The 20,442-nt window shown below is 37.7% G+C and overlaps 1 protein-coding gene and 1 non-coding gene across 2 annotated transcripts in view; both read right to left on the bottom strand.

Moving 5' to 3' along the window:
* LOC149797819 (prestin-like) overlaps window positions 1–18,765 on the bottom strand; it is a 123,386-nt gene extending 104,621 nt beyond the window's left edge. The window contains exon 1 of the mRNA XM_089962825.1: window positions 18,630–18,765. The gene's annotated coding sequence lies outside the window, so the exon portion shown is untranslated. The remainder of the gene's footprint in view (window positions 1–18,629) is intronic.
* LOC149797820 (U4 spliceosomal RNA) lies at window positions 10,923–11,061 on the bottom strand. The gene has a single exon (XR_016422034.1). It is a non-coding gene; the product is annotated as a U4 spliceosomal RNA (small nuclear RNA).
* Window positions 18,766–20,442: the final 1,677 nt, after the last annotated feature.

The following is a 20,442-nucleotide window of genomic DNA, read 5'->3' as shown; positions in this document are numbered from 1 at the left end:
GAAGTGACATAAGCGAATCCGGTCATGACAAATTCAGGTAACGGTCCGTTAATTGCTACCCTTGTCATCTCGTTGGTGGGATGACCAAATTTAGCAAAATAATCCGCACAATCGCCATATCCGAGGAAACTTCCAGGATAACACGCGCTCATGTCAACGGAGATCATATCTTCGAAATAATATTTGGTATTCCACAATCCGCCATGGCCGTACTCGATACAACTAAGTTGAATATCAGCGAGATATTCATTCCTCGTAGGTTTCCACGAATTTCTTTCTCTGGCAGCGTGAGCAGCAACAGACGGAACCGTAAAACAATTTGTCAGTAGCTGATCAGGATTTGACGAATATTTCACCGCGAGATTTTTCATCGATTCGTGTAATTTTTCATCACGGTAAATATCTCCGCGTGGCAAGATAAACTGATCGTACTTTTCTTCGCTCGAGAATAACCAAACCGATATTGGATCAGACGCGGATAATATTTTGATATATCTGAACATGGCATCGGAATTGTCTTTTGCGGCATCTACAGGATAAAATTTAACAGCACGATCCCGCGGGAATATCATTACCGACTGCGACCACGCATGTGAATTATGATCAACAATCTCGATTGGTGCTCCTCGAGATTTATACGGCGACGAGTATAATATTTCTCCCGATAGCGTTTTCACCGTGATAGGAAACTTAAGTTTCTTACTCAACGCAGCCACATCGTCAATCGATGCACCATCATTAACTGTTTTCGCCCACGTGTTAATTTTACTCAACCTCAACTGGGTTAAACCAGATCCACGTCGAGCGTTTTTCATGTGCTCGATAACACGCTCGGCCACGCAATTTATCATCGGTGATTCTTTCATCGCAGGTAGATTTTTCATGTCAGGATTATTATTCAGCCGATAAATACCATAAACAACAGCACTAGATGGATACGCCCTAGCATAATAAGGACCGTCGATCCCCAGTAACAATCCATGCTTAGAGTTTTTATCGAGGGTAACATTTTTCTTACCGCCACGCACGGGATCTCGTTTATCGCGAATAATCCAAGTGTCGTCCGGCATTTGTGCGATAAATTTTATTCCGAAGATAAATCGCTCTTCTTTATGCGAGTTTTTTATGTGCTCGATTATTTTCTTGGCTCGCTCCAGGTTCATCGTGGCATCAATAGAATTTGTTTTCCAAGTCGACCAAACATGAACAGCTCCATCATCGAAGAATTCTTTCTTGGCTCGATCAACCTCAGGTATAATATATTCTGCCTCATCAAGATCAAATGCATCCATGATTATATTTTAGACAAATGTTTAAATTATAATATGCATTGCAAATGGATAACAATCGGATCAACAAAATCATGCGACAAATCCTGCAGAGGCGATTATTGCGGCGCTCACATATATGCGATTCGACGTGGCAGTAAAGGACCACAGCGATGTTTAGTTTGCCAAGTTGGCACTCGAGGAAAGACCCGATTATGTTTATCCTGTGGAGGGAAAAATTATCGAGAATTACGGAGATATTACGAAAAGAGATCCTCGTCGGTGATAACATGCGAAGAGGATTATATTAATCGATTCAAGGCAAATTATGATTTAGACATATAATTATTATATAATGAACTTGAAATCAATGATTCCTCCAGCAACAATCACACACGAGTTCAGATCTCATCCAACAATTACCAAGTACGAGTCATCATCGGATGGTATCGTTAGGCATATCAAAACGAAGAATCGTGTTGGTCATGTTTGTAATTCGGGTTATTTATTATTTACCATCAGAGAAAATAAAAAACAAAGACATGAAGTTATTTCTGTCACAGATTTGTGTTCGAATGTTTTTATGGACCTATTAGGGATGGGCTTGTTATCGACCACATTGACGGAAATAAACTTAACAACAAACTTTCCAATCTCCGAGCAGTGACTCTGAGTGAAAATTCAAGATTTGGTAATACCGGTGGCGTACGGCGACCAGCTAAGGCAGTCAAATCGGTAAATCGAAAAACAGGCAATGAGCTTATATTTGAGTCGATAACAGCCGCTACGAAATATTATAATATTAATCCAGCATCGGTGCATCGTGCGGCAGAAAGAATAATCAACGCGACGTTTTCATATAATTTCGGTGCGTGGATCGAATTTTCATATATCCCAATAATATTCGATTCGGAAAGTGAGATCGAAGATTTTGAAAATTAATTGAATATTACAGGATTGTATAATATGGACGAACAAAACATAAATAACATCATCGAAGCTATCGATGACCTGAGAAAAAAAAATATAAATCTTCCCTCGGAGTTGGACGCGAATAAAATCCGATCCGAATTCGAGACGATTGTTCAAGGGAAGCTCGAATACAGATACACGCTACCGTCAGAATACAAGTTTATAAAGAAAATCCAGATTGCCATGTACCAATCGCTTGCGACTGTCAGTGATGATCAAATCGAGGATTTTGTTAAATTATCGACGCTGGTAGAAAAAGTTAGATTGAGATTATCCGACGAGTATGAGTCGAGAAAAATTACCAGCTCGCGTGTCAGGCAGCTAAAAAAGCTGGTCGATGAAAGCAGAATCAAAGATTCTGAAGATTCTTAAGATTCTTACCACAAAAAAAAAAACAAAATTTCAAGAATCTCCGATTCTAATTTTTATTATTTTTTTTAATTATTTTATTGAAATTGTGCAATTTTCTTAATTTTGACGGGTATTTACCCCATCAAAAACATAAAATTATATAAATTACTCAATTTGACGGGTATTTACCCCAACGGATTTACGAAATTATATAAATTACTCAATTTGACGGGTATTTACCCCATCAAAATTAAGAAATTTACTAATTTTGAAAAATTTTCTGGTTTTTATTTATTTTTTTGGCCATTTTTCTTTGGCGGAAAGATCAAAAATCTTCGATTTTCACGATCTCACCAACAAATTGATACTCAGTGTTTCTCCGCGTATATCAAGCAAATGTCCATTTTGATCCGTCAGTTTGAAATTTATCCTCGACAATAATCGATTGTGGCATCGCAGGTAAAACGGATTTACTGGCTCTTTTATTATCAAAAAACCCGGAGATGCGCTAGGTGAAAACGAATACAAGATAAATCCCTGCTGTGCTTGATTTGACACAGACGAATCCACGTTGTAGCTGCCCTCGACAACATCCGCGTGAAGATAAATCGCGATAACCTCCGTTATATTGACGATACCTGGCGAGATATGCCGCCCTTGCCCGGCGGGATCATTATTGTGTTTGAGAATCGATTCTGATTGTATTTTTTTAGTCCACGCGGCATGTAACTTCGGAAATAAATCATCGATGGTATCAGTGACGGATTTTCTCATTTCATCAACATCATAATTGGGAAATTTGAAATTTGGTAGCGTTTCCTCGGTTAATTCAAATACTCTCATGAATTTTTGTTTTTCTCCTGAATTTTTGATCAACTCGAATTTGCTAATAGGAAGAACATAATCGGCAATTGATATATCGTCGACTATCGCCTGAATGAACATACCGTGATAATATTCAATATCATTCGCGAGTTGATTTAAAATTTTCACGCGTCCGATAATTTCGCTACATGAGCCTGATTTATTTAAGATGCATTCATGAAAGGATTCCCGCAATAAATTTAATTGTATTATATGTTCTTGAATAAATTTGTCGAGGGTTCTTCTTACCAAGATACCGTATATGGGGGCTATTATCCTGTTAATGTTGGTAGCGTCGAAGATTTTCACACGGGGGGGGGTCTATGTGGACTATTATCCTGCCGTCTATGGGTTTTATTATCCTTTTAATTTTGGTATCGTCGTCGGGGGGAATTTTAGGAAGAGGCAACCACGAAAGAATTCTTTCGTTAATAAAAGTAAAAGCGAACATCACCAGGTTAAATTTGTGGTTATTCATGAGGTTGATGGCGCTACCGATCAGAGGCTTGTGTTTGATATCTCCGTACCATCCTTCGTCGGTGGTAAAATCTGATTTTTTTGGCTCCGGTAGTTCTGGAGGAGCTTCCTCGTGCCAACCTGGAATAATAAAATCTGGTTTTTCTGATTTTGCCAGAGGTGCGATTTCGGGCCAACCTAGAACTGTCCTAATCGATGACTGGTAAATATCAACGATATATGGCGATTTTACTTCGATTATCGACGACAACGTTGGATCGTGAGAGGATATTTTTATTCCTGGAGTAGCATCGCCGGTTATATTCGATATCCTACCAGTAAATTCCTTACCTAGTTGCTCAATTTCGTAACTGCCTGTTGGTATGCCAACGACGATCCAATCGGGAGTTCCATCGAGACGGTTTTTATTGGCAAAAACGAGCGAATTATTCGACGATAATTTACCGAACGATTTCGACCTAACATTGGGCCAGCTATTATAGACGCGTAACTGTGACAGCGCAATTTCCTTGACGCTAATTGGCGTTGGAAAATCGATACTAAATTCTGGCCTGGTTGAGCTTGCCGATATCAGCGTTGTTGTCAGCGGAGTCGTGTTTGTCACGATTTGGGCTAGTTCGGACATTATTAATATTCATTTGTTCAATCTCGGAGTAGATGCTGATCATCGAAGAAAATTCTAGATCGGATATAACGCCGTCGTTGAGACTCTCAGAAAGCAACGACGATAATTTTGAATACGCGCCGTTGACCTGGGATAATTTACTCGTGTACAATGATAACTTTTCACTTGTGCACGAGGATATTTTTTTCGCGATGATATTGAGAACACCAGCGATTGTTGTTGTCGATGAGATTATTATCGTTGCTGCGATCGACGCGATTGTTGTTACCGCGGATAAGATTATACCTGCACCGGCGACTATTGCACTTACCGCGTACACGGCGACATCGATGGCAATTAATCTGCGTTGATATTTCTTTATTTTTACCTGATACTCGTCGAGGAGCTTTTTGAGCGAATCCTGCCATGAACGCGCCTGATTGTATCGGTAGTCCGATGCGGTCATTTATTAATCTACGATAACAATTACTGAATTACTGCGTATATTCGGATAAAAATTCGAAAAATATAGCATAATACACTGGTCCCATGTTGGTTCTATCTGGTGGTTCTAGCACAAATGTGACCTCGTAACCTGCGGCCATAATGTAATTAAAATATTCATCGAAAGTGCCACGTGAGGCTTTTATTTTAAATTTTGTCATAGCTTGAAGAAATATTCGATATACTCCAGTAATTGGCGGGGTAAATTTAAATATGTTATTCTCGGGTGTCCATGCCCCCTTTTGTGTCTCTACCATAAATGGCACACGGCATTGTAGATTTTTTGTTTCTACCTCCGCTGGTATCGAAATACGCGCTAATCTTCCAAGGTTCATTGACGATATTTTTGTGTTGATATCGTTAATTTTTGTAGATGCGTCGAGAAGATCCTCGTTGATTTTTTTTATTTTCTCATCTGTCGATTCACGCGCCGCGTTAAACCCCTTAGTAAATTCGGGAATAACAAGTTCGCTGAGTTTATTAATTTCCTCGCTGATTTTTTTGTTGAGATCGTCGATTGATGTTTTCTGACCCATCGAGATATTTATCTTGGTAATTTCCTCGTTGATGGCTTTTACTCTCTCGATGAGATCGCTGTGTGTAGTTGAGGAGGTATCGATGAATTTTTTTATATCCTCGTCGAGTTTTTTACTGAGATTTTTTGATACCTCCTCGAGTTTTTTAAGATCATTATTTTAGCTTGTTAAATCTTTTTGTTATTTTTTCCTGGAAATCATCCTGTGATGCTTTATCGGACTTTAGAAGCATCGCCGCTGATAACTCGCTATTTTTTTGTTTTATATCCACGAGATCGGCCTTTGGTGGAAACTCCGCGATAATATCGTTAATATCAGCGATAGATTTTAATACCATCTCCGATTGGCGAGTAAACTGACTAATGTGATCATTATATTCGTCTCGCTTGATTATATCAGCTATTTTCACGTTGCTGGTGTGTAATCTTCCCTCGGTATTTTGAAAAACAGCAACTTCGCCAGGATCTACTTCTGACAGCGATAGAAGATTGTTAATATCACTCTTGGTTGCAAATTTTGATGTATCGATGTCGCCTGTTTCTGTTTTTTCCTTCCTGTAGAGGGATCTACCGTAAATGTCAACCATGATATTTATCTACGGCGTATTCAAATACAATTTTATGATACGGACCGGATGATTTTGAAATTGCGTCGAGGACATTAATTGATTCAGGACCGCATATCGGTGGATCCGCTAATGTCTGCGTTGGAAGCGTCGAATACCAAACCGGGAGATTCAGTTTTGACACGTAACTGATAAATTCGTTTGGTGGCGCTAATCCATACGAGTCAAAATAAACGACTTCGCGAGGATTAATCGCGTAGGCGACCCAATGTGTGCCAGGGCCGGTATTTGCATCAAGATTTATTATTCCTGTCTCGGTAGGGTTTGGTTTTTCTGGTAGTTGATCCCGCATAAATACGCCTCTGAAAAATTTTATTTTTTTTTTCTTTACTTCGCTAAGTAGATCTAAATTTGAGGCTGGTAGACTCGACTTAAGCCGGATCCGTACGGGGGTCGTCTTAGGTAAAGGCCGGATCCGTACGGGGGTCGTCTTAGGTAAAGGCCGTTTCCCTTTTTTTTACCGTATCTTCCTCCCATCACTTTTTGTGCTAATTTGGAACCTACACCTCCAAGCACGCCTAATCCTACCGCTTTTGCAATTGCCGGAAGAGCCCCAGCTAGCAGCCCTGGAAGAGCGGCAAATAGAGGGAAAATGCCGCCCGTTTTGACCATGTCTCTGATGGCGCCTATGGAAAGGCTCACATGAACACCAGAATTTGCTGATTTGGCCTTGGAGAAACGTTCACGTTGACTCTTAGTTAGCGATAGTTTGTTAGGCCCACCCTGAATTTGATCGTTTTTCAGGGTTAATCTCATACCGCATCGCTTTGATATCGCTGATTGGAGCTTTTTCATCTGACCCGGGGTCAGAGTTACACTGACGTGTTCGTATGGCATATTAATAATCGCTTAATCTAAATTTGGAATTTGTCACATTTTCTCTACAGGAGCGTCGATGATTCTCATTCTACCGCTGATTCCTTCCAGGATCATTGTTCTATCGCTGGGAATAACCGCGATTACTTTATACATATTACCCCCCGTGAGAATTCTAGCTTTGAAATGAATATCAACGACGGATTGTTTTATCAGGTCGAGATGCTCCAGGGAAAAGTAATAGATAGGATAGCGAGTATTAAAATCCAACTGTGATATTTGCAATCCGGTATCGATATTTTGATCGCGACCCATGAAACTTAACAATCGATGATATGCGCGTGCCGTCGAATAGTTGGCAAAATTAATTGATATTTCCTCGGATGGTTCTTGTTGTCCATTTACTCTCAATGATACGTTTGTTGTGTTGATATTATCAAATAACATGTGGCTGCGTGCTTGATCATACCTTAGCGTGTTCAAAAAAGTGATGAATATATGCCTAGGTGCGGAGGTACCTTGCTGCGATGCAATACGCCAGGTATAATCACCATCAATATTCGTTGCTGTGGTATCTGTTGTTGTTGTTAGCCATGATATGATAGATTTACCGCCTTGGTTCATGAATGATAATAATTTTTCTTCTTCGATTATTGATGGAGTTATCGCTGGCATCCACAAAGTAAATTTGAGTAACCTTACCTGACCGTCATTATTCGCGGCATCATTGGCATGTCGCAAATTAGTAGCTGGATCAATTTGAAATTCTCGCCAGATAGCATCGTTGTCATTCGCTTTTCTGACAAACGCTACGGTATGCTTTGCTCCGTATATAATTTTCCTGAAATGCCTGCAAAATCCAAATATGTGGGATAGCGGAATAGCACAAGAGAATCTTCTGCGATCTGTTATTAGCATAGATTTTCGCGTGGCAAATCCGAGATTATAATTAGGGTAGGTTGCAATGATCATATCTTCGATACCTGCAAAGGCAGCGGGATTAGCGGCACGATCATTGGGTTGTCTGAATTCGAATTGTCTGCTTTCGGGATGATCGGAATTGTCTTTGGCAAACATCATACCGGAACCAGCTGATCTAGTAAAATCATCCGAGTATCTGGCTAGGCCTATTATCGTTGTTGCTAAGTCAACATCATTGGTGATCGACTCAATCTCTCTTCCATCGATCATGTAAGTGGCGCTCTTGAATAATGCCATAATACCATTGTTAACAAATCCGACTCTAAAATTTGGTCCATAGGCGGTATTATCTGCTTTAACAACCTCCCCGGTAACTTCGATATATGCCTCAGATGGAAGAAAATATCGTGTTGTATCGTGGACTTGAATTTCCAGGCGATTTTTCGAATTTGGTTCAACTGCGTCGTATGAGAAATACTGGAAATCACGCACGGATGTGTCCCTACCTACAGGCTCGTCCATGTCAAATACTTCATTTGAAACTTGTGCGAACATTTATTATTAAGAATATCATCTAAAACGAAGACCACTGCCTGAAATAAAACTTGTGTTAGCAACTTCATTTGCGAGATTTGTCTTAGCAACTTCCTGCGCTATATTTGTCTTAGCAACTTCCTGCGCTAGGTCGTTTATTTTTTTATTTGCCGCGTCGTTTATGGCTTTGCTGATTTCGGGTGGCATTTCTCTGGTGCTAGGTAATTTGACGGGTTGTTTTTTACGTGTTAAATTTAATATTTTACTTTTGACAACATTGAAGCCTTTACTGGCCAAATTGCCAATACCAGAGAGGACAGTCTCGCCGATCTTTCCTATTGCTTTTGATGCGAATTGTTTGACCGTTGGTCCGATTTTAGGTATTACTCGCGTAACGAGACTTCCAATGATATCGCCGAATCCATTGCCGTGAATATATTTGTACACGGGTAATCGAGAGTTTACTATGCGGACCTGTTTGGGTCTGCGTTGATGTTTGTGAACAATCATGTTATTTCAATTATGTTGTTTTAATCGATGAGTTCATCGACGAACTCCTTATAAATGTGAGAGTTGATGATGCCACCGCGGAATAATCGCTGACAAATATCTGAGGCCTCGTTGATTATTTCACGAGAGTTATTTCCTGCTCGTTTTCCTCCGATTAATACTTCGAGACGAGATACATCGTTGACAACGCTGTTAGGACAAATGGTATATCCGCTTCCTGTCTTTGGTTTTGATTCTGATGACGATGGTGATGGCGGTGGTAATGGAGGAGGGGAGGAGCGAAAAGACCGACCTTCGTCACCTTGAAAATAACGAGGTCCCAGATTAAAACGACGCCGCATACCTTCGCGAAGCATTTCCTCAGTACCATAAGTACTTAGTACCGGGGGGGGGAGAGTATTCCGTTCCTACATCTGATACCGTTCTTTTTGCCTCTGATACCGGGCTTATTATCTCTGATTTTTCTTCTTTTTGTATAATTTTTCTAATAAAATCTTGGTAACCCGGGTCATTTAAATTGACAATTTTTTTCTTTGAGGCAAAATATACCGCGATGGGCCATTCCTCTTCAGTATATTTATCGATGGCTCTTCCACTAATCAAAAATTCAGCTCTATCATCGAAACCAAATTTGGCAACGTTGATCAAATTATCTTCCGATTTATTTAAATAACTAACCGCATCACCTGTAAAAAGAGCGAAAGGATAGGATCCCTCTATTGATATTTCCCTTGGTTTCTCTATTGATATTTCCTTTGGTTCCTCTGGTGTTACCACAATTCTGGATCTTTTCTTTAATTCAGGTGTACTCATTTTACTAAAATATCTATCCTGTGAAGCTTGCCAATATGTAGGATAAAACGGATTGGTTTTAGTTATCTGTTTCAAATTAAATCTAGCTCGAAATAATAATCTATTCCAAAGATTTCGCGAATTAATTTTTTTTAATCCGGCTTTTGTTAAAAAACTCGACCTACTATCGAAAGAATCTTCCGCAAACACGCCAAACGCTTCTAGATCATTTCGTAACATATCAAATTGTTTTAATATTATAGACCAACCACCATCTTGAAACAAAAGTTTTATTTTATCTCGAGCTTCTATTTCCTCCTTTCCATCCTTCTCTTCTTCTGTTTCTTCTGCTTCTTCTTCTTCTGCTTCTTCTTCTATTTGCAGTTGTTCTTGTTGCTCTTCTGCCTCTCTTTGTTCCCGTGCACGCCGTAATTCTTCCTGAAATCTTTCCTGCCGCTCCCTTGCCCGTGCCCGTGCATCTGCTTGTTCTTGACGAATTTTACCCAACTGTTCTGGTACTAATCGAGTGTGTTCCTCAATATCTTTTGTCATAGGAATAAGCCCGAGCTTCTTAAGTTCCTCTTTTTTCTTTGTTTCACCGTATGCGACTTGCTCGATTACTCCAGTGACTGGCTTCAACCATTTCGACGATATCTCGGTAATTCCATGTTGCGCGTCTTCGTAATCACGAACTTTTTTCTTAAATAATTGTTTTGTCGGGATAAGCTTCTTTACTGCCGATAATTCTTCTCGCGCTAATCTAGCAGAATAACGCTCTCCAACTGTGCTAGTTTTCGGACTCATATTATTTTCAAGTATATTATTTTAATGCGAGGTAAAATTAGGATTTGCAGCCCAACCTTGACAACGTCCACGACACCAAAATAAATTTCCCACCCCCACCCCCCCGAAAAGTTCTGTTTTTTCCTTGTCCAGAATGATAGATTTTGCACACAAAAATTGCACTCTGGGACGAATTTACGCAAATTAATTTTCGTAGGAAGCTTTATTTCTGCTTTCTGAGGCTTCTACGGAGAAAGTTCTCGTAGGAGGCTTTATTTTGGCGGAACCGTCTGGTCTGTAGAACTTCCCTGCTGCTCACTGCACCTCACTCTCGCAAGCTTGTTTAACTACTTGTCATATCGGGAAATAGTTTCACTTTATCAAACAGAGTTATGCACCATGAAAAAAACTTTCTGGTGTGGGTGCTCCAAAGTAGTTTTCAACTAGCAAAAACCATGCCTAGGATAAACCTCACTGGCTATAGCACCGCCACTGCGCAACGCTAGGATACATCCTTTATCACCTGTGTAAGAGGGAAATTCATTGGCAAATTCTAGGTCAATCCTATGGAACAAACCTTGAATGTACACTGATACTGCCATTAGCTGCCATTCGGACAACTTCGGCATTTTTTTACGAAAAAAGTATTGACCGAGATGTGAATGCATCGAACTATCTTTTTAATACGCATCTTTTCGGTCAATCCCACAATCAGTTCAATTGTTTAAATAACCAAGGAGGCCCAAATAAACTTTGGTCTCTTTTCTGCGAAGAAATTTCCGGCAACCAAAATGTATGAGTTTTACTGAAAATTACTGCGCCTCTGCAGAAATAGGCGATCTAGTATAAATGAAGAAAACGCTCTCGAAGTATCAGCTCTGAACGCGAGGAGTTGAATTAGCATGCGTAAGAATGATCAGATGAACATGTATTATAAAAAGAAATTAGTGTTTTCACATATTTGGCGTAATTTAAAAATCTGTTTTCCGGTTGGGGAGGGATTCCTATAAGAAATACGTGTCCGTTTTTAAAGCGTACGATTTAGGATGCTATTAGTTGGTACATGGGATCTCACATTTGTTGGTCCGGGATATGATACAAATTTTAACACGGTCTATTAGTAAGTGAGCGCTCTACAGATGTTATGAACTTCAGAGAGAGTAACATGTGTAAAGTGAAGTTGTTTGCATTGCAACATGCACAGTGGAGAGACTACTGGCAAACTTCTATATTACTTTTGTTAATGTGGCAGAAATTTCCTTGAATATTGTACATGTAGAAATTGACTGATCTCATGCGCTCGAAAAATCAGCCTGAATTAGTCTAAAATATACTGTTATTAGCAGTTATTATAACATGGAAAACGGATTTGACAGACTAGACAATATCAGTTTCTGAAAGTGCAGTAAATGAATTACAAAATCTATAAATTGTAAACAAAGCTATTGGCTCTTATTTGACAATTTGATACGAAGTTAATAAGATCAAGCGAAGCCAGCATTTTTTGAAAGGTGAACATCTGAAGTGAAGCCTAGGTGTCTACTCTATGACCCAAATTACACCCATTAATCATACACCCCGTGTTAGAATAATGTGAGGTGGGGGTGAATATGATGCCAAGTGCTAGACATCACTATAAAGTGCCACACTGTAGACATCGCAGCGATATGTCTCTAAAATTGTTAAATCTACGTTAAAAATCCAAATCACACACACACACCAAAATAAATTAAAAGTTTTTTAACAATACCTAAAATATTCACGTTCTTTTTTAATTAGCAAGGTTTAATCAGTGAGGAAAACCTGGGAAAATCTTTTTCAGTAAAAATCTAAGTTATTGCAAAATACTAAACGGTTGAGCACCACGTTTAAACAAATATGAAAACTTGTGCAACTTTGTTTTTATTTTTCGTATCATCATGTTTGACGCTGGCAACAAACGGTACATTAACCATTAACATCGATGTAATGCATGAAAAAAGCTTATTATAATAATTTTGCACTTCTATACACAATATGCCTTGTGGCAGTAGTGTGTGTGTCCAGTGACCTTAATTATGGGGAAATTTTTGTCGTCTTAGAATATAGAAGTTAAGTCAACATAAATTTAAAACTATTCCATTATACATATAGCGAAAATGTTTCTTCTCATTCATCTGTAATGAAATTAATAAATAAATTATGACAAAGCAAACTGGCTTTCTTCTATACACTAGTGTTAGACGAATACGCAAACATTTTACCCTTTAACCTCCATGAACCTCTTCTGTTCCATCTCTTTTCAAACTGTAACATTTATTAGTGACATCTCAGGAATAATCGTGGCAAGTTTCATGTTCCTGTATTTCAGCATATCATAGCTTACTGAGATGTGATAATTTAATGCGCATTTTATATATAGAAAAAGCTCACTTTTCAAAGCGTGGGGGAGGGGCTGGCTGGGGCGCTGGGGTCGTGTGGGACTTTGCTACTAATGAATACTTCTGTGGGGAGAAGCATGAAAATTATTCAAAAGGACGATTGCGACTTAAATGTTTCAGCTATACAACCAGAGTTAGATCACACAATAATATCTTTATGGGGGCGCTCTACAGAGGTTGTGAACTTCTGAGAGAGTCAAAGGTGTAAAGTGAAGTTGTTTGCATTTGCAACATGCACAATGGAGAGAGTGTTGATATACCTATTTATTATTTTCATTAATGTGGCTGAAAATTCTGTGGATATTGTACTTATGGAAATTGTATATGAACTAAGCACACTGTTAACAAAAATGACTGATCCCATATGCTGAACAAATCAGCATGAAGTCTAAAGTACGTTATCTTTAGAAGTTACTAAAATATAGAAGACGAATTTTGCAAGACTAGAAAATACCAGCGTCTGAAAGTGCTGAATAAATAAAAAATTAAAACAATTTATCTCTGAATTCCAGGAACTGATCATGACCAAACGGAGCTAGTAGATTTTTTGAGAGGTAAAATCTGAAACAAGGCCGAGCCGTATACTCTATAATACATATTACACCCAAAAATCATACGCCAAAATAAGGGAATTAAAAGTTATTTTAACAAAACCTATGATAGTGTCTTTTTAAATAGCTAGCATAACCAGTGAGGAAAACCAGGAAAATTCTTTTTCTTTAAAAATATAACCCTATGCATATGCAAAACTGCTGAGCGCCACCTACAGAAAGAAAAATATTGTTACAGCAGTCTCGTGTAGTTGGCTTTAACCACGATCTTAGAAAACGTAACTATTTAAACACAATTTGCAATTGATATAAAACGGTGTTTTCATTCTTTAAATGAACTTTCCGATGCAAGTTGTTGTCGATTGTCAGCTTGTCAATGAACTTTTGTAAAATAAATTGGTTACACATTTCCCATCATTATTTGAACATTAAATAGTCTATGCACGAGATGTAACTTTTAATATGATTCACATTTTCCTGCTACACGCGCATGGTGTAAACAGTCCTTCGTAGAAGAAGCATTTATTTGACTTTAGACCAACTGGTCCTCGAGTACATAATTCTTAAACAAATACAATAAGTAACAGAGAACAAATGGGCCCAGCTAGATGTCAGGATCTAATACACTTCAAAATAGTAATAACTAGTTCTAGTCATAGCACGTATATCCACAAATGAAGATACCATAAAGTAAATATAACATCAACATACCAGTCAAGTGTTTGGTGCCTATCGTTATTGTCAATTAAATATACATTGTGATCAAGTGCAGCAAAGCAGGTCAATGTAGTGAATAAGTAATTTAAATCTGAGTATTATCCTTAGAAATACGTGGATCAATGTTTTACATAAGCGCTGTAATCACCGGGAAATGAGACTCTACATACAAAATCACGGGCGTCAGCCGTATGGCTACTTAAAATGACACCACTATTTTTTGTTGTAGGGTTTGACGCCATTTTTCAACACAATATAGGCTATACATGGCGGCCAGTATAAATGGTGGAGGAAGAACCCGGGAAAACTCCGGGAACAACCACCGAACCACGAGAAGCTCCTGGCAAGCTTTCTAACATATCCACATTGGCCAAATCTGAGACTCGAATCCACGCAGTGATCCTTGACGGTGAGCGCTTTAGACCACTCGGCTACTCGGGGCCCCAACAACAGTATTAATATTATTATTCTAATTACAACCCTCATTCTGTAAAAAGTAAAGTATTATACAGTATATCAAATATGGCAATAGTATTCAATATTCACTAGAAGAACCAGTGGGCAATAAACAGAAGAAGAAAATGAAGAAAAATTACTCTCAAAATTGAAAAGTTTACTTTCAGTTTTGTTCACAGAACGACATCGCTTTATATTTGTTGTTTTTGATATTTTTGTTTTGTTTGTATTTTTTTACATTTTTTTGTTTTTGTTTTTTTTGTTTTTTGTTTGTTTTGTTTTGTTTGGTGAAGTTCAAAAATCTTTGACAGGGAGCCGCTGCAGCACAGTTTGTTGAGCGTTTGTACTTGTAATCCGACGGCTTCGGGTTTGATAACCTACACACACTTTCTCGGGTCGGCTGACTCTATGTGCTTCTGAAAAAGACACTCAGCTCTCATTTACGCGGCATCATATAGACAATAACATGCTACAAGTGCCGTTAGAGCCAACAAAAGAAAAATCGAAACCTTTCGCAATACTACATCGATAGTTCAAAACAAGCACACCAGATTTCCGTCTTGGCTGCTGGTTTTCTTTCTGTCCGGCGCAGAAAGAAATGTTTTCTCTCACTTGAGCACTATTCATGTGACGGCGGTTGTCAGCATCCTGACTTGCACTGGCATCAGCTGGTTCCGACATCAAACTGTCGGCAATAGGAAAAGCAGATTATGTAATTTCACCGTCGTAGACTATTGCATAACAGAAAAGTTAACTGAATGTCAGTTCTGCGAACCTGTTCAAATCTACAATGTTATCGAATATATTTTTTTAGATGGCTGATGTTATTAAAGCTATACTTGGGTTCACTTTGAGGAGGAAAAAGATTTATTCTTCACCGCTTTCTGCACATATTTCTTATACATACATACACACACACACACACACATATATATATACATATATATATATATATATATATATATATATATATATATATATATATATATATATATATATATATATATATATATATATATATATATGCTTTTCTGTTTAGAAAGATCATGCACGGCAACGTGCTCCTCACAGCAATCTTTGGCAGGGTACTTCTTGTTAAATATCGTTCAAGCTTACTAGCCTTGTTAACATTAGCTTCGACATCCTGTCAATCGCGAAAGCATGCTATGATAGCTTGTGTCTTAATGAGATCTTTTCGCCCAGAATGGCGCTCTCTTCGGATAACGAAGGTATTGTCCTGGGCAAAGTCTATAAATATACTGAAGACCTGATAAATTGGATCCTCAACACGAGAGTCACTCCTTATTGGGTTCTTCGGGGTTTCCCCAAAAGTCAAATTGTTTCTTCTGGATCTGCTCCACAGTCAAAGTTTCTCTTAAATAGATTTCAATTTCATATCAAAATCTTTCGTGTTAGCCTTCAACTCAGCGTCATATGCTGTATATTCACTCGGGTTTCCCTGATGACGTCACTGTCTCAAGAAGGTCGATCAGTTTCGTATGTTAAAGTTCGATACAGTTATGCTTATCTTCGACAAAAAGTTCTTTGAACAAAGAAATGTAATTTTGTTGACTAATGTTCTGCGTCATCAGTGTAGTTTATCTGCCCGGTTTATTATTTTTTTCTCTTTAGGAACCTCGATTCGCTTGCATATTGGACTACGATGCCTCAGTGGCAGAGCTACGTTGTTTACGTGCCCAGTTAACGTATTGATTTACATCTCAAAATCTACCCTTGGAACAATATCGTGAATAGTACCTTCATCACATTGCTAACTAGATAATCTCTTGTGATTTGACATTATTGTACAAATTCAAAACTCCAAAAGGTTAGTATTTCAAACGAAGGTGTTCCAAAATGTTAAGCACTTGCAAAAACTTCTATATTTATAACGCGGTACCAGGAAGTCTGTACTCACTGTATCTTTGAAACAACTAATTTATTTGTTCAATTTATGGATTAGTACAACAGATGGGATCTATCAAAAAAGAAAGAACCATTTTTGTCTTTGCTTTTGCTTTTGTAAACTGTTCCTTTCATTTTCAAGTTTCCCAAAATGAAAATAAGAGGGAAAATGTCCATACCTACTTAACCGATAAGTAAATGTTCAGAGTTTTTGTTCCTTTGCTTTTGTTTCTGAAACTCAATCTAAAACACAACATAAGCTAACAGTTATCGCCTGATAATATAATCCATTATATGAAAGCAAGATTCCTTTCCTAATAAATTACTCGCTTCGGCAAATGATTAGTTTGTGAAAATTATTCTGGAAAATTTCGTTTTGCTTGCAGAGAAATTGTGTCCACCACAAAACAAAATATTGTGTTTCCTTATGCTAAAGTTCTCAAAGGAAAACAAGATTACGATACTTATTTGAATAGAGGTATAATTAAGTATACTGTAATCCATCCTGATCAACACCAATAGATTCATATCAGAGATAAACCGAACTGAAGGCATTTGTTTTTACCGAGATTAAGTCTTTATTTCGAGGATAGGTACAATGTAATATCGAACTGAAAAGACTACTCATTCCTTCCATGACGATGCAACATAGTCAAGGATGATCTCGACACTGCCATCATGTTAGAATTTTCAGCACATTGCGTTATTAACATTTGTTTAGAATGTACGATTTTCCCAAAAACGTTTAATCCACAATCAAACACTAGCGAAAAGGCTAAGAAAATAAATGTTCAAACCCATATTAACAGCAAGTTAGTTTGCAAAACCTATCCTCCAAAACATGTGTCCTCTAAATTCAAACACGGAGTCAAATTTAGTTCCCAACAAACAATCATTCGCAAACACGTTTGTTTAGCAGCCATAAGTAAGTTCAACCAAATTAAAGCAACACGAAGCCTCAGACAGAAAAGTATGGCATAAAAGAAACGTTAAGTCAAATATATCATGTATATCGAAATGTTACTTCTATTTATTCCATCTTCTGTTTCTCTGCTATCGGTACTTATCCACTTTTAAATGTACTTTAAGCAATTTTGTTATAGGAATAAGATAAAACAGTCGTATGATTCTCACAAAATATCAAGCTGGTACTTCTGTTGATTCAGTTTCGTTAATACCCTCTGAAACGAACATGAGATCTCAAGGCTCTGTTCCTGTTCGACAATGAGTGATTGCCTTTTGTTACTATGATTAGTAAAAATAGGATTACTGTGTCAGGTTGCTTACTAAAATTGAAGCAAAAAGACCTGTCCTTGCATACAACTGAGAATGTTCCGGAAGTGAACTTTTGACCCACATTCTGGTCATTTTATTGTGTCTGAGATGCTTATATAAGAACGAAGTGGGCGGAATCATTCATTACCATTTCAGCTTAAGAATTATGTACTATGGTGTTCAGATATAATTTGAGAGGAATAATCGCAATTATTCTTTGCTCACTGACATTTAGAACGAAAACACTGTTGTGGGATTAATGTAAAGTCATTCAAGGACATTTTGGATTATATCATTGTAATATATGAAAACTTTTGGTACATGAACCTATTTAACACGATTGACTATTATTGCATCAGCACATTTAAAATTCGAATTCATTTAGAAAACTCCATAATTTTAGATGTGTGATAGAACATTTAGGAATATTTGAGATTTAATTCACAATACTGAACGTTTCTTTTAAGTTTTCACTTTATAACTTAGAAAATTAAATTGTGTGTTGAATTTAAAAAAGAACCAGAACATCAGTGGTACACATATCCCAGCCCATTAGTTTTAGTGTACTTTTACTTGTGTTTTCTTGAACTTACACACTCTTACTTCAATGTAATCTTCTGAAATTTATGTATTCAACTTCACGAATCGTTTAAGCAAAACTTGTCATTAGTAATATATGCCTTGTTGTTTCAAACTTATATATTCAACTTCACGAATCAATTTTAAAAAAAATAGAAGCGGCTATTACCTGGTATTCCTCACGTATCGATAAATACAATATGCCAATCCTCACTTTAATCAGCTCCAGTAGTGCTCTGTGTCACAATAACATTCTTAGTTTCTTAATTTCAGTCAGCACCTGTCAGACGACATTTACATCAGACAGCATTCATGTCACGTTCTTTCCTCACAAAGCTAAACGATTTCTTTGTCTGATTAGATCACTGTCTTTTAGCAACCTGCAATTTCCTTCTTGAGGTCAAATTGTCCCTAGCCACACACAAATGGCCATTGGTAGGATGCGCATGTGCAAGAGTTCTCTCAGCACTATTGTGACAATGTCAAGGTGCCGACATATACCGTATTAAAAACTTGGTGGTCAATCCTACGGATCATACCCTGAATATATGGTGCCGTTCTGATAACCCCGGCTGTTTACGAAACAAGGATAAACCAAGCAGTTGTGAATGCATCGAATATTATTTAATTCGCAACTTCCAAGTGAATCATATAGTCTGTCCAATCGTAAAAACAGCCCCCATGGTTCGAATCGGTTGGTTTTTTTGTCTTCTTATTTTGGGCGAAATTGTAAACGAATAATATGTATGTTTTTATGCAAATTACTACGCTGACATATACCTGAAGCATATTTGAGTCTTGCACAAATAGTAGAGATGTTACATGTAATGAGATTTCCTTTTTGCAAAGAAAGCTTCCTGGTATTGGTGTTATTCGCACAAATAATTCTTTTACAAAATATATTAACATTTGCAACAGAATAATAGCTATTTAATTTTATTAAATGAACGGACCAACATATAAGTAATAAGGACGAATAACACGGTACAACTGAAATAAATGCATATTACATATCGCGCGATCAATATATATTATTTTCCATTGATATATGCCTAACTGACATAGCCTGAGCCAGCCACCGTGGTGTCTCCTTGGACAAGGCACTTCAGTCCAGTTGCCATGGCACTAAATAATTTACTTGTGTTGATGTGTCGTAAAGTACACAAAGCAAAACGTAAATGATGTATTATTTAGGGCTTACACGTGTTCTGTAATATTTAAAAAAAAATAATTTATGGTAATTTTATTAACCCGATGACCCAAAGGCTAATTTTATTTAATTAAAGGCGTGCGCTTCAAGTGTTGTCTTTTACCCGCTGACGACTGGTTATATCCATCTTCCTTTGAACAAGGTCAGACTGTACCAGTCGCCAAGGCGGAGAAACTATACAGTGCAAGGATCCCGCATGTCCTTTCCATGCTATGCTAACACTCTGTTCTTTTCGACAATGATCTGATAAATATATAGGAAATACTGCAGTAGCCGCCATTGTCTTCTTTTTCCAAACTTGTGCAAATACTTTTATAAAAGTTGTATGATAATACTTTTCACATCATTAAATGGTTCTAGTCTGTTTTTGTCTAGCGTACTTCAGTATTTGACTGATTTCTCAGCCATTTATTTGCAATATCCTCCCAAGCATTTCCCTGTTTATGTGACGGAATTTCGTAGAAAAGCAACGATTGGCTATGCTGACAGCCTGCGCCCCTCCAGCCTCCTGATTTTTTAAAATCATTTACGCATAATTCTAAAGTGTATTACTTTCACTGGTACATACTAAACTGATACATAAAATATAGCTACATATTTTATGTTTACGCATGTTCACTTGTAGCACGTTAATGTTTTTATAATCAGTGGCGCGTGTCAATGATACCGCTAGTTGCAGGTTATTAATTGTATAATACTTGTTTCCTCACACCGTAGTCAGACTAGCTTTCGCGAAGCGAGATAAACCATTCCGCATCGGATTGTGTTTGTT

The sequence above is a fragment of the Sinohyriopsis cumingii genome, chromosome 6 (assembly GCF_028554795.1).
Source record: "Sinohyriopsis cumingii isolate HCF-2022 chromosome 6, ASM2855479v2, whole genome shotgun sequence".
NCBI lineage: Eukaryota > Metazoa > Mollusca > Bivalvia > Unionida > Unionidae > Sinohyriopsis > Sinohyriopsis cumingii.
Note: the sequence above shows the minus strand (reverse complement) of the source record. Positions and strands in the feature narration are given on the sequence as shown.